Below are 16025 nucleotides of genomic sequence, written 5' to 3' on the forward strand. Positions count from 1 at the left end.
GTGATCCAGCAGATGTTGGCAATTTGATCTCTGGTTCTTCTGCCTTTTCTAAAACCAGCTTGAACATCTGGAAGTTCATGGTTCATGTATAGCTGAAGCTTGGCTTGGAGAATTTTGAGCATTACTTTACTAGCATGTGAGATGAGTACAATTGTGCGGTAGTTTGAGCATTCTTTGGCATTGCCTTTCTTTGAGATTGGGATGAAAATTGACCTTTTCCAGTCCTGTGGCCACTGCTGAGTTTTCCAAATTTGCTGGCATATTGAGTGCAGCACTTTCACAGCATCATCTTTCAAGATTTGAAATAGCTCAACTGGAATTCCATCACCTTCACCTCCACAAATTTGCCTGCAGTTCAGGAGACCCCAGTTTGATTCCTGGGCCAGGAAGATCAGCTGCAGAAGGGATAGGCTACCCACTGCAGTATTCTTGGGGTTCCTTTGTGGCTCAGCTGGTAAAATAAATCTACCTGCAATGCGGGGAGACCTGGGTTCAGTTCCTGGATTGGGAAGACCCCCCAGAGATGGGAAAGGCTACCCACTCTAGTATCCTGGCCTGGAGAATTCCATGGACTACAGATTATGGGGTTGAAAAAAGTCAGACAAGACTGAGTGACTTTCACTTTCTAGTATTGAAAACAAACCCAGAAAAATCACCTATTGGGGCGAATTTAAAAGAAGTTAAAATCTGAAAATATCAAAGCAGGAATTTAAGTGTTGAGTGCTTGAAAGAGAATGAAAGGAATATTCATTCTGTGTCAGGATTTTAAACAGCTTCAGTCAAATTGTTGGGTTTGGTTTATTGGAATCCTGAGAAAATATTCATATTATAAGGTTATGTTGGTTAATTTATGATAGCTTCAATATAAGTGACTTTTCCAAGGGTGAAAACACACTTTAAAAATGCAGCAAACACAAAACCAAAAAACTAAGGTTAAAAAATGATTTCAATCTTGTGAATCATGTTTAAAATAATAAGCTATTTACTATCAATCCACCTTTAGGAGCAACTGACTACTTCCTACCAACTGAAAAGACTTCAGCTAAAGTAAATAATCTTTTCAGAAAAGACTGATTTGCTCAGCTTCTCAAACCTTTCAGAGGAATCAGCACTAAATAAACCAGCACACTAAAACAAACATATTTTGATACTATAAGAATAGAAGAGGTTCATTGTAGAATATGTAAAGAAAATGTAAGCAAAAGGAAAACAACTAAAAATCACCTACAGCCCACCAAATAGGTATGAAGATCACTCCTTGGTGTATATTAATTATCCCCTTTCCTCTCTACTCTCCAGGACTTGATGGAGAGTGATAATGTCTACCCTTCACTTTATAGTCTGTATTGTATCTTGCCATATCATAAAATATTCTTCCAGTAGTCATGTATGGATTTGAGAGTTGGACTATAAAGAAAGGTGAGCGCCGAAGAATTGATGCTTTTGAACTGTGGTGTTGGAGAAGACTCTTGAGGGTCCCTTGGACTGCAAGGAGATCCAACCAGTCCATCCTAAAGGAGATCAGTCCTGAGTATTCATTGGAGGGAGTGATATTGAAGCTGAAACTCCAATACTTTGGCCACCTGATGTGGAAGAACTGACTCATTTGAAAAGACCCTGATGCTGGGAAAGATTGAAGGCGGGAGGAGAAGGGGACGACAGGGGATGAGATGGTTGGATGTCATCACCCACTCGATGGACATGAGTTTGAGTAAACTCCAGGAATTGGTGATGGACAGGGAGACCTGACGTGCTGCAGTCCATGGGGTCACGAAGAGTTAGACACGACTGAGCGACTGAACTGAACTGATATATATATTCTCAGATCCAGAGTTCAGAATCAAATTTGACATGAAATTTATCTAAATTTATTTCAGAAGATACAACACTAATACTCCTGGCACAAACCCAGATAAGTTTTTGCTTAGTTCTTTTTGTGTTATTTTAAACTTGTCTATATCTTTCTTATGATAAGTGATACACAGTATTATTATCTTTGGATAGTTGTTTTTCTCTTGTCCTCTATATCCATGCTAAGTAGTACATGTTATTATAACTTTATGATCTGTCTCAGTTGAAATGTACAAATATCATATCAGTGTTGTCTTAATTATTATATTTAGTATATTTTTGAGATAAACACTTGCTTCTAATTTTGAGCTGTTTATCTTTAGAAGTGTTTCTACTAGATGTTTGTTTCCATTTGTTGCTAATATATTAAATCTTTCTTTGTGGTATACTTTGCTCCTTTTTTCATAGTCTGTTACTTTCCTTACCCCAACTTTTTTCCTTTTCATTTCTTCTTCATAGAAACAGTGTATGGCATGAATGTGTCTGTGTGTGTGTACATGTGTGTGTATATGTATTCAGTCAAATCAATAAAAAATTATAGATTTATGAAATTTTTGTTTCTATAGTTGACAAAAAATGAACATTCCAAATTTTAATTAGCTATGTATAGAGCATTAAATCATTGTATTAATAAATTTGAAACTCAAAACATTAATATCTTCTGACAGTCTTCTAATCTGATTTTGCCTTCTTATTAAGCCCCATAATTTCTGCAGTAACTCTATAATTAATACATATCACACACAAAATAAATGTCAGACATTCTGATAAGTAATTTTTATGTATTATTTCCTTCATTTTCAAAAGGAGTAGATAGGTATTCTATTTTTTTTATCTTTTTTTTTTTAATAAATTTATTTATTTTAGTTGGGGGCTAATTACTTTAGATAGGTATTCTATTAATTGCTTGGTTTTCAAATCAGGCACACAAAGTTTAAGTAGTACCCAGTCCCACAGATCTAGAGTTGGCAGAGCTGGATCACCTTGCCCTCTAACTGCTTTCCAAGAGGACCTCTGCTACACTGCAGCATCCTGACACCTTGGGAAACCAACACAAAAGTAATAAAAGATGAAGAAACAGTGTAAACACCAGGAGCTGGAGGAAGTCTTTGAGATAATTTGGCTCAAATACTTCATTTTTTTCACAGTGGACTGAGGTAAGGACCAGAGTGATTAAATATTTTGCTTGACATGTCATCTAGGTAAGAATTTCAAGAATTTATGTTTGGTTGATGTTTTTCAATCTGCAATTAAAATAGCTAGATATATTTAAATTAATTACTTGTACAACAATCTCTAGTTTAACTCTTTATATACTTTTAATGTTAAAAATTGGTATTTTATTGTTTAGGAATCTCTGTTAATGTTTCCTTTAAGGAAAGATGCAAATAAGCTATTCAATATCTAAGACTACTATTAGCTTTATTAAACTAGGAAATGATGGAGAAATTCTGTTTGCTGTGTATTATTACCTATAACTAATGCTCTATGCTGTACAACATATCCATTCACATATTTTCCCTCTGTCACTAGGTTTGTAAATAATATTGATACAAACATTTTCCATAGATAAATCCTGCTTCCAGATAGCTTAACACATACACACAAACTAGCAGGTTTATTTTTCTTCCTTCTTTTAGAATCAATTCCATGATCGTCAGCAGAGCCTACTAAGGCTCTAAGAACATTCATTGCTTATCAGAGCTAGAGGCAGAGAGAAAATATTAGCCAGGCCCTCAGCAGAATCATTATTCTCAATCCTTTTTATATACCTTGGTTCGCATATTAAAGGAATAATACATTTATAGGTAAACTAATAATATGTGTTCTGTGTCAGGGCAGAAAAAGATTAAATGAAAGATGCAGTAAATAGACCCCAAGTCCTTTCTGCTGGTGGTGATGGGAAATAGCATGTCTTCACTTCCCTGTCTCTTTCAGCTTTCCCCTCATTACTTCTCTCTCCACCTACAAAGTCATCTCAAGCTTGTAGTAATATACAGCAGTGAACTGGAGAAACAAACACTGACTTCCTTATGGAAATTTCCTTGAACTCTGGAAGATATTCCAAATGTAAATATCACATTTGAATTAAGTATCTTCTAATTTTTTCTCTCTATTTCATTTGATTTATCCTGAGTTAACAGATACTTGGGAAAAGAAAGAGACAGATGTGTCAGGATCAACAGGCAAATGCTAGTACAGGGCAATATTTATAATTCCTCTGAAGTTAAGTCTCTGTTAGGACCCACTCCTCCTGTTTATTAGTCTGAATGGTATTCCCCCATACCCTCAGTTTTTGTAGTTTCAAAATAGAGATTTTCCCATTTATTTTGATAATGCTGTGTTTTTGATCCTTTGGTTTGAACTTTTTGCCTTTGATTTCACTCCTTTTTTGTCTTTTCTCTTCACAGCACCCTCCCTTCCCACTCTCATAAACCAGCTTACTGGTTTGATTACCTTTTTCCCCCTTCAAACCCACTGAAGCTTTACTTAAAAGATATACCAGGACATTCTTACAAAGAACAGCACAAATTTGTGTACTGAAATCAGATTGATTATATTCTTTGCAGCCAAAGATGGAGAAGCTCTATACAGTCAGCAAAAATAAGACTGGAAGCTGACTGTGGCTCAGATCATGAACTCCTTATTGCCAAATTCAGACTGAAATTGTAGAAAGTAGAGAAAACCACTAGACCATTCAGGTATGACCTAAATCAAATCCCTTATGATTATACAGCAGAAGTGCGAAATAGATATAAGGGACTAGATTTGATAGACAGAGTGCCTGATGAACTATGGACAGAAGTTCGTGACTTATTCAGGAGAGAGGGATCAAGACCATCCCCATGGAAAAGAAATGCAAAAAAGCAAAATGGCTGTCTGAGGAGGCCTTACAAATAGCTGTGAAAATAAGGGAAGCAAAAAGCAAAGGAGAAAAGGAAAGATATTCCCACTTGAATGCAAAGTTCCAAAGAATAGTAAGGAGAGATAATAAAGCCTTCCTCAGCAATCAATGCAAAGAAATAGAAGAAAACAGTAGAATGGGAAAGACTAGAGATCTCTTCAAGAAAATAGATAGAGATACCAAGGGAATATTTCATGCAAAGATGAGCCCGATAAAGGACAGAAATAGTATGGGCATAACAGAAGCAGAAGATATTAAGAAGAGCTGGCAAGAATACACGGAAGAACTGTACAAGTAAGATCTTCATGACCCAGGTAATCATGATGGTGTGATCACTCACCTAGAGCCAGACATCCTGGAATGTGAAGTCGAGTGGGCCTTGAAAAGCATCACTACGAACAAAGCTAGTGGAGGTGATGGAATTCCAGTTGAGCTATTTCAAATCTTGAAAGATGATGCTGTGAAAGTGCTGCACTCAATATGCCAGCAAATTTGGAAAACTCAGCGGTGGCCACAGGACTGGAAAAGGTCAGTTTTAGAAAAGGCAGAGGAACCAGAGATCAAATTGCCAACATCCCTTTACCTTTACCTTTTCTAGGCTTTTAAGTGAATGTGTCAAGAAGAAAAACTAAGAGAGGAAATTTGAGGTGTTAATATGGCAATTTGACCAATAGGCATTATGCCAAAATAGCACTTTGTGTGAACAACCAAAGAACTATACATTCAAACAATGGAGACAGCTGAAAGCCAAAGATTTCACAGAATTTTATATAAGAAATTTTATTTTGGAACATATAACCATGATATTGTTATTGGAGAAGCAGCAGGCTTAGCCAATTATGCTTTTGGCAATCACTAGATGTGGTGGTTTAATTTGAAGTAAAAGCACAAAGTCAGCCTGAGGTTAGCAGAGTGGATTTTAGGCTCTCTCCCAAGTTCTAATACTAAGAATAAATGGTGGGTGCTGACTAAGTAGGAGAAACAGCAAGGATAATACCTTTCACACACACACACACACACGTACACACATATATGTGTATACACACACACACACACAGACACACACACACATATGTTTTTAAGATCAGCATCCAATGGAGAAAATAATCATTATTGGGGACTGCCCATCTAAAATTACAATTCAAGATGAAATTTACATAAAATCTCCTAAGAAGGGGGAATGTATTTCCAGTCCAGTTCAGTTCAGTCACGTTCGACTCTTTGCGACCCCGTGGACCACAGCACGCCAAGCTTCCTTGTTCATTACCAACTTCCGGAGTTTACCCAAACTCATGTCCATTGAGTTGGAGATGCCATCCAACCATTTCATCCTCTATTTTCTCCTCCTGCCCTCAACCTTTCCCAGCATCAGGGTCTTTTCAAATGAGTCAGTTCTTCACATCAGGTGGCCAAAATACTGGAGTTTCAGCTTCAACATCAGTCCTTCCAATGAATATTCAGAAATGATCTTTAGGATAGACTGGTAGGATCTCCTTGCAGTCCAAGAGATTCTCAAGAGTTTTTTCCAACACCACAGTTCAAAATGATCAATTCTTCGGTGCTCATCTTTCTTTATAGTCCAACTCTCACATCCATACATGACTACTAGAAAAACCATAGCCTTCACTAGACAGACATCTGTTGGCAAAGTAATGTCTCTGCTTTTTAATATGCTGTCTAGGTTGGTCATAACTTTCCTTCCAGGGAGTAAGTGTCTTTTAATTTCATGGCTGCAATCACCATCTGCAGTGATTTTGGAGTCCCCAAAAATAAAGTCAGCCTCTGTTTCCACTGTTTCCCCATCTATTTGCCATGGAGTGATGGGACTGTGCACCATGATCTTAATTTTCTGAATGTTGAGTTTTAAGCCAACTTTTTCACTCTCCTTTCACTTTCATCAATAGGCTCTTTATTTCTTCTTCAACGTTTTGCCATAAGGGTAGTGTCATCTGCATATCTGAGGTTATTGATATTTCCCCCAGGAATCTTGATTCCAGCTTGTGCTTCATCCAGCCCAGCGTTTCTCATGGTGTATACTGCATATAAGTTAAATAAGCAGGGTGTCAATATACAGCCTTGACATACTCCTTTTCCTCAGGATTTTCCACAGTTTATTGTGATCCACACAGTCAAAGTCTTTGGCATAGCAATAAAGCAGAATTAGATGTTTTTCTGTAACTCTCTTGCTTTTTTGATGATCCAGGAAATGTTGGCAATTTGATGTCTGGTTCCTCTGCCTTTTCTAAAACCAGCTTGAATATCTGGAAGTTCACAGTTCATGTATTGCTGAAGCCTGGCTTGGAGAATTTTGAGCATTACTTTACTCGCGTATGAGATGAGTGCAATTGTGCAGTAGTTTGAGCATTCTTTGACATTTCCTTTCTTTGGGATTGGAATGAAAACTGACCTTTTCTACTCCTGTGGCCCCTGTTGAGTTTTCCAAGTTTGCTGGTATGTTGAGTGCAGCACTTTCCTAGAATCATCTTTTAGGATTTGAAATAGCTCAACTGGAATTTCATCACTTCCATTAGCTTTGTTTGTATTTCCAATGCTTTGAAAATACTCTATGCAAGTCTAAATGCCCCTATATGCTATACACTTGAATAAAAAAGAAAATTTTGTCATCAACAATTTGACACAGCTAATACAAGTTACCTATGAGATACAAAGGACAAGTCAAAATGGGGAAAAAAAGCAAGTACAGTCTCAGGGGACATGCCTGATGCTCCCTCAAGCTTGCGTCTCACACCATCTCTTAGAGCCTCCCTATTCCCTCTTGATGAGCAGAAACCATGGCATAAGAATACTTTTTGCATATATATTCAAACCCTGCAAGAATAACTGTTAATAAAATATTCAGAAATATGTGTGACTATTTTTATTATTTCAGTGTGAAGAATTCTGATGAAAGAAGCAATTGTAAAAAGCTAGTAACAGCAGAAAAAAATGTAATGTTTAACTAGTGCAGCCTTTTTTAGATAAATTGGGCAAAATATTTGATGTATATGTTGGAGGGCTTGTTTCTTTTACATAACAAACATGCATAAGTTAATATAAAAAGCAGGAACCCAACAGTAAACAGAAAACAAACATTCACAGATTCTTTTCTTTTCTTTTTTTTACAAAAAGAGAAAGGCAAATGAAAACTTTTGGGAAATAAAATAAAATGTTCAACATCAAGCACATTTTTAAACATAAGATTTTCAAAACATCAGATTGCCAACTATGAAAGAATCTTCAATAACAAGATGCATTTTTGATAATAATAAAGTTCATAGGAAAATATTAATAGCTCTCAGTAAATATGAAAAGATCTCAATTAAAGAAGCTCAACAATTATAAATATGCATGTTTTCAATTCAAATTAATCTATAATCTCCAACTATCTATCTATCTCATATATCTATCTACCTCAGCTCACATGCTAGCAAAGTAATGCTCAAAATTCTCAAGCTAAGCTTCAGCAATACATGAACCAAGAACTTCCAGATGATGAAGCTGGATTTAGAAAAGGCAGAGGAACCAGAGATCAAACTGCCAACATCCACTGGATCATAGAAAAAGCAAGAGAGTTCCAGAAAAACATCTACTTCTTCTTTACTAACTATGCCATAACCTTTGCTTGTGTGGATCACAATAAACTGTGGAAAATTTTTCAAGAGATGGGAATACCAGACCAGCTGACCTGCCTCCTGAGAAATCTGTATGCAGGTCAAGATGCAACAGCTGGAACTGGACATGGAGCTACAGACTGGTTCCAAATTGAGAAAGGAGTATATCAAGGCTGTATATTGTCACCCTGCTTATTTAACTTATATGCAGAGTACATCATGTGAAATGCCAGGCTGGATGAAGCATAAACTGGAATCAAGATTGTAGCAAGAAATATCAATAACGTTAGATATTCAGATGACACCACCCTTATGGCAGAAAGTGAAGAAGAACTAAAGAGTCTCTTGATGAAGGTGAAAGAGGAGAGTGAAAAAGTTGGCTTAAAGCTCAACATTCAGAAAACTAAGATCATGGCATCTGGTCCCATCATTTCATGGCAAATAGATGGGGAAACAGTGGAAACAGTGACAGACTTCATTTTCTTCGGCTCCAAAATCACTGCAGATGGTGATTGCAGCCATGAAATTAAAAGATGCTTACTCCTTGGAAGGAAAGCTCAGACCAACCTAGACAACATATTAAAAAGCAGAGACATTACTTTGCCAACAAAGGTTCATCTAGTCAAAGTTATGGTTTTTCCAGTAGTCATGTATGGATGTGAGAGATGGAATATAAAGAAAGCTGAGCACCAAAGAACTGATGCTTTTGAACTTTGGAGTTGGAGAAGACTCTTGAGAATCGCTTGGACTGCAGGGAGATGAAGACAGTCCATCCTAAAGGAAATCAGTCCTGAATATTCACTGGAAGGACTAATGCTGAAGCTGAAACTCCAATACTTTGGCCACCTGATGTGAAGAACTGACTCGTTAGAAAAGACCCTGATGCTGGGAAAGATTGAAGGCAGGAGGAGTAGGGGATGGCAGAGGATGAGATGGATGAATGGCATCACCAACTCGATGCACATGAGTTGAGCAAGCTCCAGTAGTTGTTGACGGACAGGGAAGCCTGGGGTGCTGCAGTCCATGGGGTCGCAAAGAGTCAGACATGATTGAGCGACTGAATTGACTGAGAGGTCTGTCTATCTATTTTCCTAATAATGTGGATAGGTAAAAATTGAACAATTCATTCTGGATGTTTTTAGAAAGATGTGTGGGATTGCAAGGTGATTAAGATGAACCTCATTAGCCAGTATTGGGACACATGTCTAATCACATCAAAACCAAGTTCCCTCATGTAACCATTTCCAGCATGAGAGATGAGATCAGTTGGCTTGAACCAGTTCATGACAGCTGATTGTGGATGTCAAGCTTTAACTCCTTATTCAGAGACAGATCATGATACTAGCTTAGTATACTCCATGTTTATAGTATTTACAGGAAAATAATTATTACATATTACAAATCAGGATCTCCCTCTTTTTCTCTCTCCCCCTTTTTCTCTCCTTAATCTACAGATTAAGATGACTGTTAAATATTTATCAACACATCACAGGATGGAACCATTATAATTGTTTTAGATGACTCAAGATTTACCCTTGTGCATTGAGTTATATGTGAGAGGTACTACTTGTGAAGTCAAGGTTCTTAGCCATTTAAAACAGTGAATGAGTGCTAAGCAGTCAGTGAACAGTGTCTGCTATTGCAGTACAGAGATCAAGAACAGTAATAATTTCAATATATTCTGGACTAGGTTTACACATTTGAACTACCATATTGAATTTTTAAGACTCCATTTTAAATATTACAGTAATTAACCAGAGGACTCAGATGAAGAAAAGTAAAAGGTGTAGTGTCTAGAACAAATGTCACAAATGATTATGCAAGGATATATGGATGCTAAGAATGAAATGGGAAAGTATCAAAGAGGATAGAGTATGTTCCTCAAAGGTCCATTTTGAAGAGAGCTTGGATCTTTTCTAAAGAGCAGGGCTGGAATGTGCACATATGCATCCATGGAAAACAAGCTATATTCTTGATAACTTAGGTGTGATTAACAGCATAATTATTTTGGACTTGAGTGGCTCTAAATCATTAGAAATACTTTTTGTTTTCTAAACCATGTATAATTTGATAATCTTCATAACATATTTTTGAAGATATAATATGATCTTTAAATTAAGTAAGAAAAAGGCACAATTTAACTTCATAAATCTCTCTATAGTCCTATTCACGTCAACTCCTATAATTATTCACAGTAATAAATCAATGTAAGAGAAAATAATATTTACACTTGTACAAAACACATCAGCCTCCACACTTTCTTGTGTAACACATTTCCATGTTAACTACGACTGGATATTTTGGATATTAACACTGAGGAATACTCTAGTTTATAAGAAAGCATATTTTCACATAGTGCTGTCAGCACAGTGAGAGAAACAAAAATGCTTTAGTATAATCATTACTGCACACAAGAAACCAGTGCCACATTCAGGACCAGGAAGGCAGTTGTTTACCCCAGCTTCTCATTCGCTTTTCCTTTGTATTCTCATAGCAGCAACAGCAAATGCTGAAATCTGTTCTCCTTTTTGTTTCAGGTGTTTGTCATGTGACTTTTGTGAAAAAGTAAGACAAATGAAAAGTACATCCCATAAACAAATAGTCTTAACAAAACAACATCATGACTTCTACATAGTATTACCCACATTGTACCATACAGACTGCTTGTATTTTGATTAAGAAAAAAATACATTTCCTTTTGTTTGTTTAAATCAGAAGCATAATGGCTAAATGTACATGATTTATAGAGGGGTATTTAAAGCAGACCATTTTAATTAAGAGAGTTTGGCATTTAAATAAGCTTTTACTTTGATAATATATGTTCTTCTCTGTTAATACATGCAAATAAGAAAATAAGGAAATAAAGATTTTTCAGATTTTCATTTTAAACCAACCAACGGTATGCAAGTATTTATTGATTCCAATTCAGAGCTGCATGTAGGTGAATGAGAACAAGGGCTCTGCATTTCATTTTATGAGAAAATGGGAAAAGTTTACATAAAATCTATATTGGAGTCAAGAATCAAGTTCAGAATCTACAAAATTATGTGAAGACATCACTTCAACACACAAAATTCTCAGCTGCACTATTCAGAATGGAAAAAACAATAGCTGTCTCACTTTTCTTTGAAGTTTGAGCATCAAATAAGATAATACTATATACAATTCTAGTTTTAAAATATAAATGTGATATATACACCAAAAATTGTGTTAATTTTATATTTTCCATATAAAGCAGAGATTTATTATGATACAGGTGGGTGGGATTCATAAGGATTGTGAGAGGAGGAAATTGTTAATAGATGTATTAGTATAAATCATAATTATCCTTCCACACGCTTTGTCAAGTGCAATAATAGAAAGAAGATTGCAGAACTACATTTTAAAATATACTTCCCATGTATGTAAAATTCTAGCTTGTAATTAATTTCCCAAATTTATACTTTATAAAATTGGAATGAAAATAAAAGACCTAACAGTGACTTCCACTTACCTTACAATCATTCACCTTTCTATTTGCTTTTACGTTTGATTCATACACACATTCTTAAATATTCCAAGAGACATTTTCTTAACTAAATTCAGGATAACAATGAAAAGAAATAGTTTCTGCCATTGCATCATTTGCCCACTTCTATGCAACCCCTTTGTTTGCACAACTATTTCATTCCAAGGATCTTTCACATACTGACATTTAGTACTCCTATGATCCTTGCATACTAGCATGCTATATGAAACAGCTAAACACACATTTTGTATTTCATTCATCATTCATTTGTTGTTGTTCAGTCACCCAGTCGTGTCAGACTCTTTGTGACCCCATGGACTGCAGCACCCCAGGCCCCCCTGTCCCTCACCATCTCCCGGAGCTGGAGTTTGCCAAGTTCATATTCATTGCATCGGTGATGCCGTCCAGTCATCTCATCCTCTGATGCCCTCTTCTTCTTCTGCCCTCAATCCTTCCCAACATCAGGGACTTTTCCAATGAGTTGTGTATTCACATCAGATGACCAAAATACTGGAGCTTCAGCTTCAGTCCTTCCAGTGAAGATTCAGTCTTGATCTCCCTTCAGATTAACTGGTTTGAGCTCCTTTCTGTCTAAGGGACTTTCAGTAGTCTTCTCCAGCACCACACTTCAAAAACATCAATTCTTTGTCAGTCTGCCTTCTTTATGATCCAGCTCTCACAACCGTAGGTGAAAACTGGGAAGACTATAGCCTTGACTATACAGACTATTCATTATTTCATTCTTTATTGCAAAGCAATAATGAGAATCAACACTAGACAAAGTCATTGGGGGAGAGGTTGAAAGTGAAAGTGAGAGTCACTCAGTCGTGTCCACTCTTTGCAACCCCATGGACTATATATAGTCCATGGAATTCTCCAGGCCAGAATATTGGAGTGGGTAGCCTTTCCCTTCTCCAGGGGATCTTCCCAACAAAGGGATCAAACCCAGGTCTCCCACATTACAGGTGGATTCTTTACCAACTGAGCCACAAGGGAAGGGAAGCCCAAGAATACTGGAGTGGGTAGACTATCCCTTCTCCAGCAGATCTTCCTGACCCAGGAATTGAACTGGGGTCTCCTGTATTGCAGGCGGATTCTTTACCAACTGAGTTATCAGGGAAGCCAAGGGGGAGGTTAATTATTAAATAACTGATTTTTCATTATTATTTAAATCCTGAGCACACATTGAGGACAGCAGTAAGTGGGTCAATTTTAGAATATTTACCCGTTAACTTTTTTGAAATTGTGATCTTAATTTTTCCCTCATTTCCCTTTAAATTTACAAGCTTGGAAATCAGAAACACATAGCTTTTTATGAATGAGGATTGATAGTGATGATCAACAGTTACACTTAGGCCTGGTTTGCACATCTATACAATGTGTTGACTAAGATTTGCCTTGCATTTCCCTTGTCCTCAGGCTCTGCTAATTAATGATTATCAACACTAATAATTTTGAGTTACAGGTTAGAAATGCTATTTAGATATATTTTAAAATAATATCAGAAGATTGGCATCCTATATTCTTAACTAAAAAATAAAAAGAAAAAACAAAATCAAAACAACAAAAAAGCACAGACATGTTTATCAGAAAAATGTCAATCCATATGGCCTAGAATTCTGGTCAGTAAAGTACTTTGATTTCAAAACATAGCTTATGTACTTAATATAACATGTACATAAATAAATAATATCATGTAATGTAGACTGTTTAGGGTACAAGTGGATGGGGAACCAACACTTGGGAATACTGTTCACTCTGTTTTTCCTTTACCGCTATATGCACTGTTGGTCCTCAGGGGAAGGTCTTTTGCATCTGCCCACAACTTCCCTCCCTCTTTCTCTGGAGAATGGATTCTGAATTGCTTTTCAGAGGACATATATTTTCAGATTACCCGTCCTCATTCTAACTCCTTAATACAAGGAGATTCCACCCACCAGTATAATAATAAATCTCTGCTTAAAAAAAAAAATAAGAATTAGAGATGTCATTCACATTTAACCACTAAAAAATTTTATCCCAAGTTTCAAAAAGTGAATATATATATATATATAGTTCATTGTGAATATAAAAGAATATTAAAATTATTTCCATTATGTGATTGTTAACAGATAATGGTGTGGGAGAAAAATAAAAAGAGCTTGTTAAGCTGTTAAGAAGAGCTTGTGTTACATATATTTGTTATGTAGATTTGTTAAGAAGCTAAGAATTTTGATTCTCAAAATAAAATTGAGATCTATTTTAATTTTGTAATCCACTCTGACCGCTACTCTGACTACTCTGACCATTCTAAGTAGAATACTACTTTGAATATTGCTACTAGTTTTGGGACTGAGTAACTTCAGATTTCGAAGAAAGCAATGGCAGCCCACTCTAGTCCTCTTGCCTGGAAAATCCCATGGACGGAGGAGCCTGGTAGGCTGCAGTCCATGGGGTCGCTAACAAGCCAGACACGACTGAGCGACTTCAATTTCACTTTCCCTTTCCCTTTCATGCATTGGAGAAGGAAATGGCAACCCACTCCAGTGTTCTTGCCTGGAGAATCCCAGGGACAGGGGAGCCTGGTGGGTTGCCGTCTACGGGGTCGCACAGAGTCGGACACGACTGAAGCGACTTAGCAGCAGCAGCAGCAACAGCAACTTCAGATTTATAGAGAATTGGTGATATTTGAAGGTGAACAATAATGTTGTCTGTATTTTGAAATCTGATTTCTTCATAGGATGGCATCATTAATTACAGAGAATGAACCCCCTCAAAAAAAGATAATAGTGTGATTTAAATGCATTTAAGTATTTCCTTAAGTGCGTGAATATTCAATGCCTATTGACTCTAAAACATGTGTACCCAGGAGGAGTTTCAACATTGGTGTGAGAAGAATATATTAGAGCTTTTATCACATTTATTTTGTTTCATCTGGCTATTCTTTTCAATTATTATCTGCATGTAATATGTACATCATGCATGCTAAGTCGCGTTAGTCATCTCTGACTCTTTGTGACCCCATGGACTATATCCTGTCAGGCTCCTCTATCCATGGGATTCTCCAGGAAAGCATACTGGAGTGGATTGCATGCCCTTCTCCAGGGGATCTCCTGACCCAGGGATCAAATCTGTGTCTCTTATGTCGTCAGCATTGGTAGGTGGGTTCTTTACCACTAGCACCACCTAGGAAGCCCCAATATATATCATATGTCTATATAATATTAGATAATATTATAAATAATTAACTAAACATTTACATAAATGTAAGATAATTTTAAACAATTATAAAGTTAGGAGATCAGTGGTCTAGAAAATTCCCTTTACACATTACCCAGGTCATAGAAAATTCAATAGAACTCTAGAAAATGTTAATTGTGCAAGAATTAACTTCAATTTAATCATTGAAGATGATGAACAAATTGTTTATTTCTATAGAGAAAAAAGGAGAGATGCACATTTCTTTACCTTTTCAATGATATAAGTATGATTTTTTTTATACAGGATTGTGTAAATCATACACCATGAATATATATTTCATTATATTTCATTATATATGAAAGCATATTATCATGCAAGCAAAACCCAATAGCCATGAAAACTGAAAATAAATTTATTATTTTTTTCTGGTAAATTTTCTTTTTTTCTTTTCTATCTCTTTTAATAAGAAATTAGGCTATTTTTATCTTTTTAAAATCACTTGTTTGTGAAAATGCCAGGTCTACTTACTGGAAAAAGGTAGGATATTTTATGGGGTTCCTTCTTTCTTTCAAAAACCTTTTATTCGATTTAAAAATATGAATATAGTGCTATTATTCAATCTTTATTTTTCTTAGTCTTTGAATAATTCTTTTTAAAAATCAATTTCTATGTTTATATCTTCCTAGATAAAACTGAATAGTTCTTCCTATCAAGTGCTAGAATCTTGGCAGAATTAATTTACAATTATTATCTCTGAGACCTGAAAAGAGTCATGAATGGACTTGCTGAGGTGGAATTAGATTATTTTTTACTTATCAACTGATCATACTTGTTATATTTAGCATAGTATTTCTTTTATGGAGATTCTTGTTTGCCAGTTTTTGTTTATGCTGTAGGAAGTTGTACTGATTAGATATTATAGGTATTAAGCAAATGTATTCTGTTCTACATTAGGGGTAGCTGTTCTCAT

Source organism: Giraffa tippelskirchi, chromosome 1 (genome assembly GCF_054371585.1).
Source record: "Giraffa tippelskirchi isolate mGirTip1 chromosome 1, T2T-mGirTip1v1.2.pri, whole genome shotgun sequence".
Classification (NCBI taxonomy): domain Eukaryota; kingdom Metazoa; phylum Chordata; class Mammalia; order Artiodactyla; family Giraffidae; genus Giraffa; species Giraffa tippelskirchi.